This window comes from Triticum aestivum, chromosome 3D, assembly GCF_018294505.1.
Source record: "Triticum aestivum cultivar Chinese Spring chromosome 3D, IWGSC CS RefSeq v2.1, whole genome shotgun sequence".
Classification (NCBI taxonomy): domain Eukaryota; kingdom Viridiplantae; phylum Streptophyta; class Magnoliopsida; order Poales; family Poaceae; genus Triticum; species Triticum aestivum.
This window is the reverse complement of record NC_057802.1, coordinates 473,496,724-473,514,575: the sequence shown is the minus strand read 5'-3', so window position 1 is coordinate 473,514,575 and position 17,852 is coordinate 473,496,724.

Here is a 17,852-nt window from a genome sequence, read left to right as displayed (position 1 = left end):
CAGGGATCGCGCTAGGCGGTCGATCCGGTGGCGGGCGTCGTTCTCGCCGACTCCTTCGCGGTGGCCTAGTCGGCCACCGAGAGTCGGATGCGTGATAGGCGGCGGGGTGGGATATCTCTCCCCACGAGGCGGGGGAGGAGGCGGATTGCCTTGACGCTCCACCGCTCGTGGGCGGCCTTCTGCGTCGCGCTCGATGGTGATTCGAGTCCGGCTGCGGCTAGCAGCCGTCTCCTTGTCTTTCCTTGCGCGGGCGCCGCTCGCAGTCGGCGACCGGGATGTCGCGGCGTGCTCTCGGCGTGGGGGAGGACTCTCGGCGCGGGCGCCGGCTTCATGCCGTTCCGTGGCCGCGTCGATCAGCTGCTGGATGCGCCTTGTCATGTAGGGGAGGTCATCAGCCCCCAGCCCATTCAGCTCTCTGCGGCCGCCTGAGCGGCTCGGAGATTCTCGAGTGGGGTGGCGTAGACTGGGCGGTCCGCTCCCAGCATGCTGGCGATGGCCGCGCCGCGCTTCTTGACGAGGTCAGCTCGGCTCGGCCCGCCATGAGGCGGCGTACCAAAGGCGGCACGATCGACTTCGCACTGGTGAGCCTTAGTGAGGCGTCTCATGGAGGGTATCTTCTAGCCCTCCGCGATGAGGGCGTGGCGGCGTCCCTCCAGAGTCACGGCGTCGGCGTCGGCCGGGATGGGGACGGACAAGTCATGCACCGCCGCTTGTAGGGCGTCGTGGGCGTTCTCGCCTGAGTCGGCGGCGTGGCTGATGACCAGCACCTCAGTGATAGCGCTGCTGCCACTGTCGGCTCGAGGGAGAGGGTCGTCGAAGACTACCACGTCGGAGGGGTAGGCGTCGAGTGATGTCGTGTCGGAGTCGACGAGCATCGGTTCGGTGGAGCCGACCGACTCCAGGTCCACAGCAAGCTCGCTGGAGACGTGAAGCTGGTCGAGGAGGCTGATGAGGCGGCTCTCGGGGTAGTCCGTGCCCGCGTCAGACGCGGGCTTGTCGGAGACGCGAGTCTCGCCAAGAAGGTCGGCGAGGCAGCTCGCCGCGCAGGCGTCGTCGACGCCTTGCAGCGCGTCGGGGCAAGCGCCATCGGGCGTAGCGGGCTGGCTACGCTCGCGGGGGAGGAAAAGGGTTCCCGTCCAGAACTGGTCTCCGGACGACGGTGCACCTGGCCCCACGGTGGGCGCCAAATGTCGGGTGGTAGGTGCGACATATGCCAACGGGTGGCTTATCATTGTGGGAGCCAGTAAGACATCGCCGGTGCCTGGAAACGGGATGAGGCGAAGACATGCACGCCGGCGGATCTTACCCAGGTTCGGGGCTCTCCGTGGAGATAACACCCCTAGTCCTGCTCTGCGGGGTCTCCGCATGATCACTAGATCAATACAAGTGGCTACAAGTGCTCCTTGAGCTGTTTGGCTAGAGGAAGAAGAAGGGCAAGGCTAGCTCTCCTTTTCTCTCTACGTGGTGTGTGAAACTCTATGAGATCAACCCTTTGCATGGGTGTCCTGGGGGGTTTATATAGGCCTACCCCCAGGGGTACAATGGTAATCCGGCTGGGCGCGGGTCCCAGCCGTCAGTGTCTATGCTCGCCGGCTTCTCTGCCGGCCATTGGGGCCCGCCGACTGCCGGCCTCTTGGCCGACAGGCCGGCCCCACCGCTTGGGGGCCTTGTCGGGGGCTGGTTACTGTTGCCTCGCTTCTGATGACGAGGGCTCTGTCGAGGTAAGCGTGGCTACAGTGCCGCCGCCTTGCGGGCTCTCACTGTAGCCTTACCTCGTCTTGTCTCCTTAATGAGGCACATGTTTCGAGGGAGGGAGGTAGCCGGCTATTGGGAGCCGGCCACGCCCCTGGCCGACTAGGGGAGGCCGGGCCGCCTTCGAGTGTCTCTTTGGCTAAACGGGCCCGCCGCCCGCGGGCCGTGCTGGCGCCTGTCGTGGGTGACATCGAGGTCAACATGGCTACAGTGCCGCGCCGGACGGGAGATGGCTGACCCGTACGGCGCCCTGTGGCCATGCATGCTTCGGGATTCGGGGGTAGTGGGCTGTACTGCGGCCACGCCCCGTCTTATCACCGTTATGTGGATGCAGTCTTGGTGGGTGTAGTCTTGGCCGGCTTCTGGGAGTCGGCTTTCTTCATGGCCGGCTTCTGGGAGTCGGTCCTCTTGGGGCCGGCTTCCTGGAATCGGCCATCTCGTAGCTTCCTTGGGGAAGGTTTCTGAGGCCGGGTCGCCTTCTGGTAGCCGGCCCTGGGGATGGCCAGCCGGGAGAAGGCGGCCCTGCGCACCCTATGCTTGAAGGCTCGAATGGCCTGATAATTTTTCGAAGAGCCTGGGGGAGTCGGTTAGGCTACCCGTGGCCATTTACTCCGACACCAAGAGGCACATCCCACTAGCATCAAGCGCGGTGAGGATTTTCCTGAAGAATGGGCCAAGCGCAAGGCCAAGTTGGCCAAACATGCAAAAGATGCAGTGAAGAAATTCAACGAAGATTCCACTGCTGCTGCTGCTGAGGCCTCTGTAAGGCCGAAGAAATCCATGGCAAAGAAGCCTGCGCACAAGCCGAGTGCCTCTTCTTCAATGCCCTCACGCCAATTTCCTCGGCTAAGCCCTCACGGCCAATTCCTCAAGCCGCTCCTGCTCCTCCAAAGTCCTCAGCTGCTCCGACAAAATCCTCAGCACCTGTGCATCTTGCCACGTGCCAAAGGACTACAGGCATCTCCATTGCCTCAGGAGCTTCAGCTAGTTCCTCAGCTGCACCAAATTCTTCAACAGGACCCTCTCTGCTGAAGACGAAGACCACTGCTGGAAGAGGCTCTCGCCCAAGTCCTCAGAAGAAGCAGGTCGCCTTCCAAGTGCCGTCTGAAGAAGACGAAGCTGATGATGAAGAACTTGCTGAGATCTTCAGAGATAGGCTAGTCAGGGCCGCTAGAGCCAAGGGCACAGAAGTGCCACTGCTTTTGGATCCAAAGTTGATCCTCGACTATATTGATCTCTAGCACAAGGACCCAAACACTCCTATGCCTGATTTCAAGTTGACACCTGGCCAAAGTCACATGCTGACCCATTTCATCAGTGAAGAAAAATGGAAATATGAGAAGGCCAGGCAGCTCAAGAAAGCACAGTACAGGAAGGAGAAGTTCCTGAAGAACAACGTTGTCTCTATGACAACTGATGAACTTGTAAAGATCCAGTCTGAAATCAAAGTCCTCAGCGATGATTTCAACGCTTGCTATGCTGATTGGAAAGGAGCCAAGGTCAGGTTCGTCAACCTGACAAAGACACTCACTTCAAGTGTCGCTGCCCCTGTGCATATTGAAGTCACTCCGGCTGAAGCATCTGCTCAGCCAACTGAAGAACATGCCATCACCGCTGATGACAATCAAGCTGCTGAAGACAATGTGAGTTCCAAGGCTGATGACTGCATTCCAGCCATTGAAGAAATTCCCAGGGCACCCACTAGTGGTGCGCTGAAGAAAATGAAGAGATCAGGGCAACTGCCTCAGTTGTGCCTGAAGAAACTGAACCAAATTCCTCTGCTCCTCCTGCGCCTACTCCAACTCCAATCCTTCCATCCGCATCAGATGTGAAGAAGACCAAGGCTGCAGAGCGTGCAGCTGTGAAGAAAAGGAAAGCATCAACTCCTTTACATTCTTCATCACCGAAGAAGATGAAGAAATTGACAAGTTCATTTGCTAATCCAATTGATGTTGTTCCAGTTTCCTCCATGCCATCAAAGGACCTTGTTCCTTTTGATGAAGAATATGTGATCCCTAGTGGATCTGATGAAGAAACTCCTTCTGCAGCTACGTCAGAGCAGATGGATGAAGAAATTGAAGTGGATGAAATCCCTTCAACCCCTGTTGTATCCTCGCCTATGCCTCAGTTTACTGCTGAAGAGGCCGGCGTTGAAGAAATTGAAGATGAAGATGTGGACATTGGCTGTACCACACCAGAGATGAATGATGACTTCTGGGAAAGTCAGCACCCCAATTCTCCACTCTTCACTCCACTGCAGCAAATTCCTCAGTCCCCGGTCACTACAGTTCAAATGGGATCTGATGAAGCTCATGAACACATTCCAGCCGAAGAAAATGAGAATGAAGAATTGAAGAACCAGGCTGCCACTGAAGAGGAACCAGAAATTCCTCAGCCTGAAGAACCTGAGATTGCGATTCCTGAGGTTGTGATGCAACTCATTGACACTCCTCTTCCTAAGCCAAAGGATCCATTCTCAAGGAAGCAAACATTCAAGACTGATGCCTTCTTTGGCGAGCATGTATTCTTCACTGATTACAACCCTTATGACTCTGCTCGCATAAGGAAGAGGTGTTTCTGGACTGCCAGCCAGGCAAATTTCTATTCCTCAGTGTTGTTCAACAAAGACAAAGTCTTCGATCATGAGCACATTCCTCACGTGGATATGGAATCTCTGCCGTGCTTTGAGCCAATCCTCAGTGTTCTTCACGACGCTGGACTGTTAAACTTCTGCACTGACATCTGTGATTGGAATGAAGAACTTATTCTTCAATTTTATGCGACGCTGCACATCATCGGAAATTCTGAAGATTTGAATTCATGGGTGCTGGACTGGATGTCTGAAAACACTCACTACAAGGCACCAGCTACTGAATTGCTTCGTGCCTTACTTCTCAGTCCACCCCTTGAAGGTGCTTGTTGTGTCTAGAATGAACCTGAGCTTACCGATCACTACATGCAAGTGCTGATGAAGCCTTTGAAGCCAGGTCAGGCCCCAAGAACAAAATTCCTTGTGAAGGAATTACTGTATGTGCCTTGGACTGTCTATCGCATTTTGACAAACACATTGAGTCCAATCAAGGGCCACGACTCAAATGAAGAAGAAGTCATTGGCATCATGAAGAATCTGCTTTTCAATATCATTCATGGCTTTCCCATAAACTTCCATGATTTCTTCATGAAGACTCTGGCCAATGTCGCTATCTCACCGTTTGAGCTGAAGCCTTATGCACCTTGGATTATGAGATTCATCAGGACAAGGTATTCACTCAACTATAAAGCTGGTACACTAAACCATTGCAGCTACTTGCCCCCAATTGAAGTCCTCAAACGGACATTTTCCTCAGCTGATGAAAAGGGCAAGGCTACTGCTGTAATTGCTGAAGACATTCGTCCATTGGATGGACAATTTCGCAAGGCTGCATCCTACTCCACCAATGATGACTCTGCCACCCATTACTCTGCCGCCAACGCACCCAAGCAAAATCCTCAAGGCACAGCACCCAGGGTGATGACTGACCGTGAGCTTCTCCTCAGTCTTCACCAGAAGGTTGATCGTAATCATAAATGGGTCAAGCGTCAGTTTGGTTCAATTCTTCACAACATGACTGCTACCCATAATGCAGTGAAGAAAAACCACTACTAACTTCATGAAACCCTCAACCGCACCTGGGCTGTTCTGTCTCAAGTCTATAGTGAAGAAGATCTGAAGAAAATGGGTCTCAAGGAAGATCTTGACTGGGCTGCACCTCCTCTGAAGAAGTACAAGAAGGTCAAGGTTCCTTCCTTGGTGGCCAGCTCCTATTCTTCATCACGTGACACTGATGAACATGAAGACTTGGACGACACTGCGGCAGGCCCTACATGAACAAACGACCCCAACAACGCTGGCGCTCCTTCATCACCTTGATATTCTTCAGGGGCGTTAGTCCTCATTTTCGACCCTTTTGGTCATTTGATGACAAAGGGGGAGAAATTTTAGTTAGTCTTCAAGCGGGTCTATCTTATGGGCGTTTTTTTCTAATGTTACAACTCTCGTTCTTCTGATGACTTTGTTGGATCGAGTTGTAAACTTAAACTCTATGGTGGCGTGCTACTTTTGCTGTTTCTTCTGAATGCTTATTCCTCATTAATGTTATTGCACACATGCTGAATTACATCAGTCACCATATTTCATCATTCATTTCAAATTCTTCACATATTATGTCAAATGCGTGTATGAATTACAAGATATAGGGGGAGATCTCCATGATTCAACTCTTCAAGTGTGCATTGCTTCAAAAGCAAATTCCTCACTATGCACATCTTCAGGGGGAGTTCTTCCATATCTTGCAATCAAATTACTCAATATCAGTATTTACACTTCATATGTTTATCCCCGTTGAAATCTTAACCTATATTGTCATCAATCACCAAAAAGGGGGAGATTGTAAGTGCATCTAGTGCCCCTTAGTGACTTTGGTGTATTGAAGACTTATAGGTTAAGGGACTAATGCGTTTATGAGTGTACACAGGTCTATAAGTCTATGAGGAGTTTCATATTTACAGAGAAAGTCGACCCCTAAAAATGAAGTTCTTCGACTGAAGACTTTGGATTTCTGAAGAATTTCTGAAGACTTTGAAAGTGAAGAAATTGGTGTGACCTTGAAGACTTGATATTCATTTGAGGAAGATGAAGCGTGAAGACTTTTGTTTCGTAGTTTCATTTTCTCTTTCTTGAGTCATAGGAAACACTGTACTGTTAAAGGGGGTCGAGGAAATACTAAGGAAAAATTTCCATGTGATGCTCAACTCAAAATCCTACACCTACCAATCCCTTCGAGTGAAGCCATTGGAAATCTCATACAGTTCAGTCATATTCTTCAGTGGCAGATACGAAGTTCTTCTGGTCTCTAAGGAATTTGTTCTGACTGAGGAGTTAGGAATTCGCCAGTGCGGATTGCCTACACAGTGAGGAACATGATAGCCGTGAGGAATTTGAACCTCAAATTTCTGACCGTTGCTGTGCTGCGCGCCAGCTGTCCCAAAATATCTTATCCACCTAACGGTCATATCATTGAAGGGCATTTATGTCTTATCATGTCGAGCTGCTCCCTAGGCTATAAATAGCCGCCCCCTACAACCACTAGCTGGTTGGCTGCTCCGAGAGAAACTGACACTTGTCATTTGAGAGCATCCCATCCTCCGAGGACTTTGAGCGAAAATCATCAAGTGAGGAAAACCCCAAACCCAAACACCTAAAATCCCCAAAGTGATTGAGCATCACTGAAGAGACTGATCATGCGTGGATCCGACGCTTGTTACCTTTGAAGACTGTGCTTCTTCCAGACGGTTAGGCGTGATGGTCTAGAGCATCCAAGAGGAAATTGTGGATCGCCGAGTGACCGAGTTTGTGAAGGTTTGGAAGTCACCTGAAGACTTTCTCAATTTCCTCAGTTCAATATCCTCAGAGTGTTTGTCTTCATCCTGTGTTATCCTGTGTTTACGCTTTCTGTACTCTGTGCTTGTTTTCATTTCATCATGATGACTATGCTTGTGCTCTGCTATGCATACTTTTGAGTACTTATTCCGCTGCAAGTAGTTCTTCGCTAAGGAATTTTCTCACCCACAAATTCCTCAGTGAAGAATTTATAAAAATCGCCTATTCACCCCCCCTCTAGTCGATATAACACACTTTCAGGAACGACCACCACGAGGTCGGGACAGTGCGGCGGACCAACCACCCCGCAGTCGGGATAAAATGACAACTCAGGACGAACAACAGCCCGCCCCACCACCTCGTAAACACGGCGACAGACCAGCTCGGGACCGTACATACGACCTCCGGCAGGACATGGACAATAGAGCAGGACACACCAGATCAATTTACAGATCGCGAGGATGCTTCCCTACTCGGGATGACAGCTACCTAATCGGACGCGACAAATTTAATCATACCCGGGCCGATAACCGCAAACGGACTTCATCGGAGGTGCGCCGTGACGCGGCCTGCTATAGAGGTGCCGCACACCCTCTCTGCTTCACAGATGAGGTGCTAGATCACGAATTCCCCGAGGGGTTCAAGTCCGTCAATATGGAATCATACGACGGAACAACCGATCCCGCAGTGTGGATCGAAGATTTTATTCTCCACATCCACATGGGCCGAGGACATGACCTCCACGCTATCAAGTACCTCCCACTAAAGCTCAAAGGACCAGCTCGACACTGGCTCAACAGCCTACCTAAAAATTCCATCGGCAGCTGGGAGGACTTGGAAGAAACTTTTCTTGACAACTTCCAAGGCACTTATGTCTCGCCACCTGACGCTGATGACTTAAGTCACATAGTCCAACAACCTGGACAGTCCGCCAGAAAATTCTGGACTAGGTTCCTAACCAAAAAGAACCAAATCATTGACTGTCCGGATGCCGAAGCCCTAGCGGCCTTCAAACATAGCATCCGTGACGAATGGCTAGCGCGCCACCTCGGCCAAGAAAAGCCGAAGTCTATGGCTGCCCTTACGGCACTCATGACCCGTTTTTGCGCGGGTGAGGATAGCTGGCTGGCTCGAAGCAAAATACAGCCAGCGAGGTAGGCCCCACCGAGGCCAAGAACAGCATCGGCAAGCTCCGGTGCAATAGACACAAACGCCGAAGCAATGGCGACAACACCGATGACACCACAGTTAACGCTGGATTCAGTGGCTCCAAATCCGGCCAACGGAAGAAGCCCTACAAAAGAAACAATGAAGGACCTTCCAACCTGGACCGCATACTCGACCGTCCGTGCCAGAAACATGGCACCCCAGACAAACAAGCCAATCACACCAACAGAGACTGTTGGGTTTTCAAACAGGCTGGCAAGTTAAATGCCAAAGACAAAGAAAAGGGATCACAAAGTGAGGACGAGGATGAAGAGCCATGGCAGCCAAACACTGGGGGCAGAAGAAATTTCCCCCTCAAGTCAAAATGGTGAACATGATATACGCTACACACATCCCCAAAAGGGAGCGCAAGCGAGCACTTAGGGACGTGTACGCGGTAGAGCTAGTCACCTCAAAATTCAATCCATGGTCGTCGTTCCCGATCACCTTCTGTAACGCCCCGAAACCGACGCTCCAGACGCCTGCCATGTTTTGCGTGACCGCCGTGTGTTTTATTTGTTTGTTGCATTCATCATCGCATCATCCGCATTGCATCGGCACTCATTGCCGTCGTGTTTTAAAAATTTGCATTCGTTCGTAGTTGCCGCGTTCCCCTTGTCTTCGTTGACCGTTCCGAGACCAACCGGATTTTCGATTCTCTCTTGTCTGACCGTTTGACCCTCTCTGCACAACCACCGACCCCCCTCTGGCGTGCGTCCGAAAACTTCCCCGAACCCGACCCGGACTGTTGTGACCGTTGGGTCCGGATCATCCCCAAACATCTACAAAACATCACCGTTTTCTTCATTGGACTTCCTAAACTATATTTTCTCAGCCGTCCGATTTTAATGAGATGTACCCCTTTCTTTCCCTATATAAAGACCCCTAATCTAAATATGGACAAACCCTAAGTTCTAGGGAGATGTCCCATCCTTCCTCCTAGCCGCCACCCTTGTCCATTCTCTCCCTCCTTGGGATCACCTCGATCCAAAATTCCCCACTCGCTTTCAGCACCAGGCCAGCCACTGCTCGCAGCCGCCTCCCCTCCCGGCTCCCGTGCGTGTCCAGCACCAAAGGAGAGGCTTCCTCGATCCTCTCCCGAGCAGGTGCTCGCCCAGAGCCCCTTCCCCGCGCCGCCGTTCGTCCACGCCTCCAGCGCCCGTGCTGCCTCTCCAGCCGCCGCCGACCTCCTTCGTCTCGTCCCAGCGCCGGACGGGGAGCCGCGACTCCCGTCGGTCCTCCTCACTGCCCGAGGCTGCTACCTTCCCGTCGTCTTCCTTGAGCAGGAGCTCACGCCCGAGCTCCATCGGCACCCGTTGCCCCTTGCCGGAGCAACACCAGCAGGACCTTGCGGTCTCCTCTGCCCTCTCCTCGAGCCAGCCGCAAGCAGCTCCATCACCAGGCTGGCCCCATTGCGCCTTCTTCCTGGGTCCCTCCTCCTCGCTCTCTCTCTCTCTCTCTCTCACATCTCTCTCTCTCTGTACTTGCTGCAGCAAGGAACCGCCGCCGCCGCCAAGTACTTGCCGGGAGCGACGCCGCCCGGATCTGGCCATCTCCAACGCCATTGCCCGGATCCCGCCGTGCTCCGGCCAAGTCCCGCCGCGGCAAGCCCTCAAGCGCCACCGGCAGCCGCTGCTCTGCTTCCTCTCGAACGAGCCGGTCACTCGTCCCGCGTCCGCTCGCGTTGACCCGCGCCCTCCTGGCCGCGTCCCGCGCCGTGGCCCAGCTTCTTCAAGCCGGCTTCCTCTGCAGATGGGCTAAGGCCCGCTGGGTGAGCCTCCAGTGCCCACGCTCCTATCGGGCCAGCCGGATTCGGCCCATGTGATGTTTTTTTTTCAGGATCTGCGATTTTAGCTATTATCCGAGGAATTACAGATTTACACAAAAACCCCAAAACTTCATGCATATTATAACTTCACAACCGTGCATCGGATTAAAATGATTTAAACATGTAAAATGCTTAGAATTTTGTGTAGTTTAATAATATGCCAATTTCACCCATGTTAAAATTGTTTAAAATGCTGTTTGATTAAATTTTGCTCAAATAACATGCTAAATGCTTTAATTCATAACTAAATAACCGTAACTTGGATTTTAATAAATTATATATGTAAATGGGGTAGAAAAATGCATAGATTAACATGGTGCACTTCATTTTGATGTTTAACAATTCTAAAATTGCGTTTATGGCAGAACAGTACCAATCCCAAAATATGGACATGAGGATTTTCCGGAATTGTTGTTGTTTGTTTCCGGCCTCATTTAACTTGCTTAAATAGTTAGTTTTCATATGCCTCACCTCTTGCCATGTTTAATAACATTTAATATTGTTGGGTACATAACCGAGAGAGAACTAAATATTTGATGTGGTGTTTCGTCAATATGCAACTCGTTGCATATTGAGCTCCACTTAATTTGTAGTGTTGTTTGTTGCACTTTGCCATGCCATGCCTCATTAAACCGGACATGCATCATATTTGTTTTTGCATCATGCCATGTGTATGTGGTGGTTGTTTATTATGTTGTTTGTCTCTTTCCAGGTTGCTTCTCTCATTAGCTTCGGTTTCGTTCCGGAGTTGTGAGGTTTCGTTCGACTACGTCCGCTTGTCTTCTTCATGGACTCGTTCTTCTTCCTTGCGGGATCTCAGGCAAGATGACCACCCCTCAAAATCACTTCTATCTTTGCTTTGCTAGTTGCTCGTTCTATTGCCATGCTGCGCTACCTACCACTTGCTATATCATGCCTCCCATACTGCCATGTCAGCCCCTAACCTTTTCACCCTTCCTAGCAAACCGTTGTTTGGCTATGTTACCGCTTTGCTCAGCCCCTTCTTATAGCGTTGCTAGTTGCAGGTGAAGTTGAAGATTGCTCCATGTTTGATTATGTTTATGTTGGGATATCACAATATCTCTTATCTTAATTAATGCATCTATATACTTGGTAAAGGGTGGAAGGCTCGGCCTTATGCCTGGTGTTTTGTTCCACTCTTGCCGCCCTAGTTTCCGTCATACCGGTGTTATGTTCCTTGATTTTGCGTTCCTTACGCGGTTGGGTGATTTATGGGACCCCCTTGACAGTTCGCTTTGAATAAAACTCCTCCAGCAAGGCCCAACCTTGGTTTTACCATTTGCTACCTAAGCCTTTTTCCCTTGGGTTCTGCAGACTCAAGGGTCATCTTTATTTTAAACCCCCGGGCCAGTGCTCCTCTGAGTGTTGGTCCAACCCGTCAGTCGCCGGTGGCCACCAGGGGCAACTCTGGGCTGGCCTACCGGAAGCTTGGACAATCCGGTGTGCCCTGAGAACGAGATATGTGCAGCTCCTATCGGGATTTGTCGGCACATTCGGGCGGCTTTGCTGGTCTTGTTTTACCATTGTCGAAATGTCTTGTAAACCGGGATTCCGAGACTGATCGGGTCTTCCTGGGAGAAGGAATATCCTTTGTTGACCGTGAGAGCTTATAATGGGCTAAGTTGGGACACCCCTGCAGGGTATAAACTTTCGAGAGCCATGCCCGCGGTTATGTGGCAGATGGGAATTTGTTAATGTCCGGTTGTAGAGAACTTGACACTTGACCTTAATTAAAACGCATCAACCGTGTGTGTAGCCATGATGGTCTCTTCTTGGCGGAGTCCGGGAAGTGAACACGGTTTCTGGGTTATGTTTGACGTAAGTAGGAGTTCAGGATCACTTCTTGATCATTGATAGTTCACAACCGTTCCGTTGCTTCTCTTCTCACTCTCCTTTGCGTATGTTAGCCACCATATATGCTTAGTGCTTGCTACAGCTCCACCTCATTACACCATCCTTTCCTTTAAGCTTAAATAGTCTTGATCTCGCGGGTGTGAGATTGCTGAGTCCTCGTGACTCACAGATACTTCCAAACAGTTGCAGGTGCCGATGATACCAGTGCAGGTGACGCAACTGAGCTCAAGTGGGAGCTCGATGAAGATCTTGTTCGTTGTGTTGTTTCTTTTCATATTGATCAGTAGTGGTGCCCAGTTGGGACGATCGGGGATCTGGCAGTTGGGTTGTCTTCTTTTATTTTGGTTCCGTAGTCGGACCTATGTGTGTACTCTGATGATGTATGATTTATTTATGTATTGTGTGAAGTGGCGATTGTAAGCCAACTCTTTATCCCATTCTTGTTCATTACATGGGATTGTGTGAAGATGACCCTTCTTGCGACAAAACCACAATGCGGTTATGCCTCTAAGTCGTGCCTCGACACGTGGGAGATATAGCCGCATCGTGGGCGTTACAAGTTGGTAATCAGAGCCATCCCCGACTTAGGAGCCCCCTGCTTGATCGAATCGCTGGCGTTGTTGAGTCTAGAACAAAAATGTTTTGAGTCTTAGGATTATATATATCGGAGAGTAGGATTCTTTTACTCCTCAGTCCCTTCGTCGCTCTGGTGAGGCCTCCTGACGTAGAAGTTTTGACTTTCTCTCCTCAAATTTCACTAAAAAAAATTTAGGATCACGCGGGTATCTTGGAATCGTTCCGATGGTTTTGTGACGAGAACATTGTTCTTGGTGCCTCCTGACATTTAGGGGTTGTGGCAGTGTCCCGGGGAGTTGAGCTCCGAGGTGTTGTCGTCACAATTTTATCGTTGCAGTTCTGGAATACCTGAGTTTCGCCGACATCGAAATCTCTTTTATGCAGTTGTTGGTGAGATCACCTCGACGCCACCCAGTACTGGGGCGGGAGTTCGGGAGTATTGCCATAACTCGTATAACGGATGCTTTTCGAAGGTTGAGGTAAACGATTTCTGAAGGTTTCTTGGTTATGTGTTGACGGATGGATACAGCTGGATCTAGGTATTGTTAGTTTGGGTGATATATTTTGTGTCCCCTGTATCCCCAACACCAGATTGCATAACCAGAAAGTTTCGGGAGTTTATAAGTGGGAATTCAAGTAGCTCCTAGGATATCTTTCCGACAGACGCATGATATGAGATTGGGGTTCGACGTCTAGTGGTCCGCCTTTCCACGGTTGGTTTTATAGTGGTCTCGTAGTGTCTTAAAGAGTCCTTGGCTATGCTGACTCGGGGACGCTTCGTATGTCATGTGCACTGCCTTCTACATGATGGTGCTATACGATCGAGCCCGTGTGGGCCCCACCACGAAAACTTCGGACGAAATCTCTATCATATGTTTGTTCCGGCTTATTCTGCGAGCCAATCCTTTGTTTTGTTTTTATTTGTGGTATTCGAGTTGCTTCGAAGTCAAATGTGGATTCCATACCTTTCCTAAGCGGTGTTCTCATACTTCTATGTGGATACTAATCATTCTTGATCATCGAGGTCGTCATGTTAATTCTTTTCCAACCGGCGTGTTTCTCTTCAAGTGGATCCGATCTTTTTCAACATTCACAAGATCACCTCTCAGTTTTCCCAATGTTGTTTGTTTCATCCGTCCCAAATTGTCTTTGTTTTCCCGCCCTCCCACCCTTTTCCTTCAAGGAAGCAGATGTCTTAACCAAGTATCCATTTTATTCATGTGAAGCCCCTTCATTCTTTTCAATCAATGTGCTTACCCGGTGGTTCTCATGAAGTTGTTCTTCAAGTTTATTATTCTTCGTTATTTTTCTTCTCCGGTGAATTCAATTCAAGCTTTCAGTGTTGATCGTATTCTTTTCATCGTTTCAAATGTTTTTCTCATGCCGGTGCACCTCTTAATCATCCACCTCTTGCTATTCATGTTTATCTGGAGTGCTGAAGGTATTCCAGAGGATTCATGTTTCTATTCTTAATCCTTTCTAGCTATTTCGAGGTCTTACCTTATTTCAAGCCATTTAATTCAACTGACGCAATCTTTCTTTTAATCATTCAACGGTGTATCTTTTGAGTGGGCCCTAACCCACAGGTCTTTTCCCAGGATCTTACCTGACTCTTCTAATTTTCCCGGAGCTATTCCCAAATTCTTTTCGAAGTTTGACGTAAGAATGAATTATCATCAGTCAAATGTCTTCTTCAAGATCTTTCAAATTCTTTTCGTCATTGGTTCAACCTTTCCAATTTTCATTCCGGAGTGCCTCAATAATTCTTGATGGTGTTTCTTATCATCATTCTCAACATTTGAAGACCGAAGAAGAATTTCTCCTAAATCTTGGTCCGTTCTCTTGAAGATTAATAGTTCTAGCTTATGCCATCCTCTCATAATTGTTTTCGATTGCGAGAATTCTTTTCATACCCATACGGAGCATTTTCATGAGTTGTTTTTGTTTCTTGATCATCCAAAGGCCATCATTTCAGAAATTTTCTTCGTTCTAAGTTTTCAGCCTCGTTCTCCAACTATTCTAAATTGATGTCTCTTCGTTCTTCTCAAATCTTACCGGTGCATCATTCAAATATCCTCTAATCAGTTCGTGATCTCTTTGTTCTCATATATTTATATTCCGTCAAGTATCTTTATTCATTTTTCTAAATCTTCTCGGTGAATTGTGCCTTTGCTACTTTCATTTTCAATTCTCGCGATGGTTCGTTCAAGAATTCTCTTCCCTCGTTATCATATCAATTTATTCGTTGTTTCAATCCTACCGGTGGTTCGATGAAGGCCTTCCCAAGTTTGCACAATATCTATGTTAATCCTTTCTACGAGAATAAGTAGTATGCAAAATCCGTTGCTTGTCATCGATCTAAATTGGTGAAGGATACACGTAATGTAATTCTTATTCTTGTTTCCTCCAAGTGATTAATTCCTTCTTCCTGAGTTCGTTCATGATATCAAACTATCGGTTCCAAGTTGTTCATCTTTTCTTTCCGGAGCTCCAAGTTATTTCAATTATATCATTTCAAAGCTCCATCTAAATCATTGCAAGGCTTCTCCCGAAGTTCTTTTCAACTTTCCATTTCATTTGATCATTCTTTTATTACCGGAGTTCTTCATGGAGGCTATACGTGGTGCTTCGTCAAGGATTCTTTTCATTCTTCAATTGTTCTTCAAGATTTCTCTCAGGGTCAAGATCAGTCAAGCTTTACTTTAAAATAAACATGGTGTTCAACACATGTTTTGTTTTGAGGAGTTCAAGCATTCTTCATATCTCATTTCGAAGTGCAATTCTTTCTTCCTGATCTTTGAGGTGGTGTTATGTCCTTCTTGATAATTTCCTTCAGGTTTCATGATTCACAAGTTGTCAGGAATGAGATAATTAAATCCATCATTTTCTCTTCGTTCAAGAGATCTTTTCAACCAATCAATCTTTTTGTTGGAGTTATCTTGGGTTATATTTCACCTACAGCCTTCCCTAAGGAATGTTGCTAATTGTGGTGTCTATCAATGATCCAAATTTTCTCCTATCCTCTAGGCGAGAGAAGTTTTCATTTCTTCGGTGATCTCAAGCAATCATTTGTTTCCGTTGGTGGCAGAAGCTCACTCCATAATTTTGAGATGTTTGCCATAAGCCCACAACAAGCTTGTTCTTTTCGTTGTTGATTTTTCCAACAACTCTTTCAATCCTACTTCGTAAGGATGCTCTTTAAAATTCATTTATGGTAGGACATGTTGGTTTCATTCTTCGTTCTTTTCACTCCAACTATCTAACTATCATGCTTTGTTTCCGGAGGCCTTGGGATGTTGCTCTCTTCGACCAATCATCTTGTTTTGTCAAGATCATGTAATTTTTCCTTTCTTATCCGTTTAGCCGGAGTGTCGTGTTTTCATTCGAGTTCTCTCATTTTATCAAGTTTTGTCTCCTCCCTCAACCGGAGTGCTGTCTGAAATATTTCTTACCCCTTGTGCCATTCTTTCATTAGTACCGGAGGCAATGTGTTGTTAATTTCATCGAGTATCCTCTCATCTTGTCAAGATCATGTTCAATTCCTTCCATTTACAGTCGGAGTGCTGCCCAAATTATATCATTCTTATTCCTTCCCTATCTTGTTTTAACCGGAGTGGTTTAAATATCTATCGTGTCAATTAACCTCAAGGTTCACATGGTGTTCCTTGTTTCTCTTTTCTACCGGTGTGCTTTCATATTCCTTTTGATCTGTTAAGCTCTTGTTTCATATTCTTCATCCTACAAAGGTTCTCGCAATGTTCCTTGTTCCTCTTGCTGAACGGAGTGTTTTAAATTTTGTTCATCTCCGTTGTGTCATTTCCGCAAGCTTTGCGACCTCTCAAGGTTCTTTGGCTTCACTCAATTGTCAAAGAAGCAATTTGTTTTACCTCTTCCCCTTCCGTTTCTCTCCGGCGCCATCCTAGATCTCGGGACGAGATCCTCTTGTAGTGGTGGAGTGTTGTAACGCCCCGAGACCGACGCTCCAGACGCCTGCCATGTTTTGCGTGTCCGCCGTGTGTTTTATTTGTGTGTTGCATTCATCATCGCATCATTCGCATTGCATCGGCACTCGTTGCCGTCATGTTTTAAAAATTTGCATTCGTTCGTAGTTGCCGCGTTCCCCTTGTCTTCGTTGACCGTTCCGAGACCAACCGGATTTTCGATTCTCTCTTGTCTGACCGTTTGACCCTCTCTGCACAACCACCGACCCCCCCTCTGGCGTGCGTCCGAAAACTTCCCCGAACCCGACCCGGACTGTTGTGACCGTTGGGTCCGGATCATCCCCAAACATCTACAAAACATCACCGTTTTCTTCATTGGACTTCCTAAACTATATTTTCTCAGCCGTCCGATTTTAATCAGATGTACCCCTTTCTTTCCCTATATAAAGACCCCTAATCTAAATATGGACAAACCCTAACTTCTAGGGAGATGTCCCATCCTTCCTCCTAGCCGCCACCCTTGTCCATTCTCTCCCTCCTCGGGATCTACCTCGATCCAAAATTCCCCCTCGCTTTCAGCACCAGGCCAGCCACTGCTCGCAGCCGCCTCCCCTCCCGGCTCCCGTGCGTGTCCAGCACCAAAGGAGAGGCTTCCTCGATCCTCTCCCGAGCAGGTGCTCGCCCGGAGCCCCTTCCCCGCGCCGCCGTTCGTCCACGCCTCCAGCGCCCGTGCTGCCTCTCCAGCCGCCGCCGACCTCCTTCGTCTTGTCCCAGCGCCGGACGGGGAGCCGCGACTCCCGTCGGTCCTCCTCACTGCCCGAGGCTGCTACCTTCCTGTCGTCTTCCTCGAGCAGGAGCTCACGCCCGAGCTCCATCGCCACCCGTTGCCCCTCGCCGGAGCAACACCAGCAGGACCCTGCGGTCTCCTCTGCCCTGTCCTCGAGCCAGCCGCAAGCAGCTCCATCACCAGGCTGGCCCCATCGCGCCTTCTCCCTGGGTCCCTCCTCCTTGCTCTCTCTCTCTCACACATCTCTCTCTCTCTCTGTACTTGCCGCAGCAAGGAACCGCCGCCGCCGCCAAGTACTTGCCGGGAGCGACGCCGCCTGGATCTGGCCATCTCCAACGCCCTTGCCCGGATCCCGCCGTGCTCCGGCCAAGTCCCGCCGCGGCAAGCCCTCAAGCGCCACCGGCAGCCGCTGATCTGCTTCCTCTAGAATGAGCCGGTCACTCGTCCCACGTCCGCTCGCGTTGACCC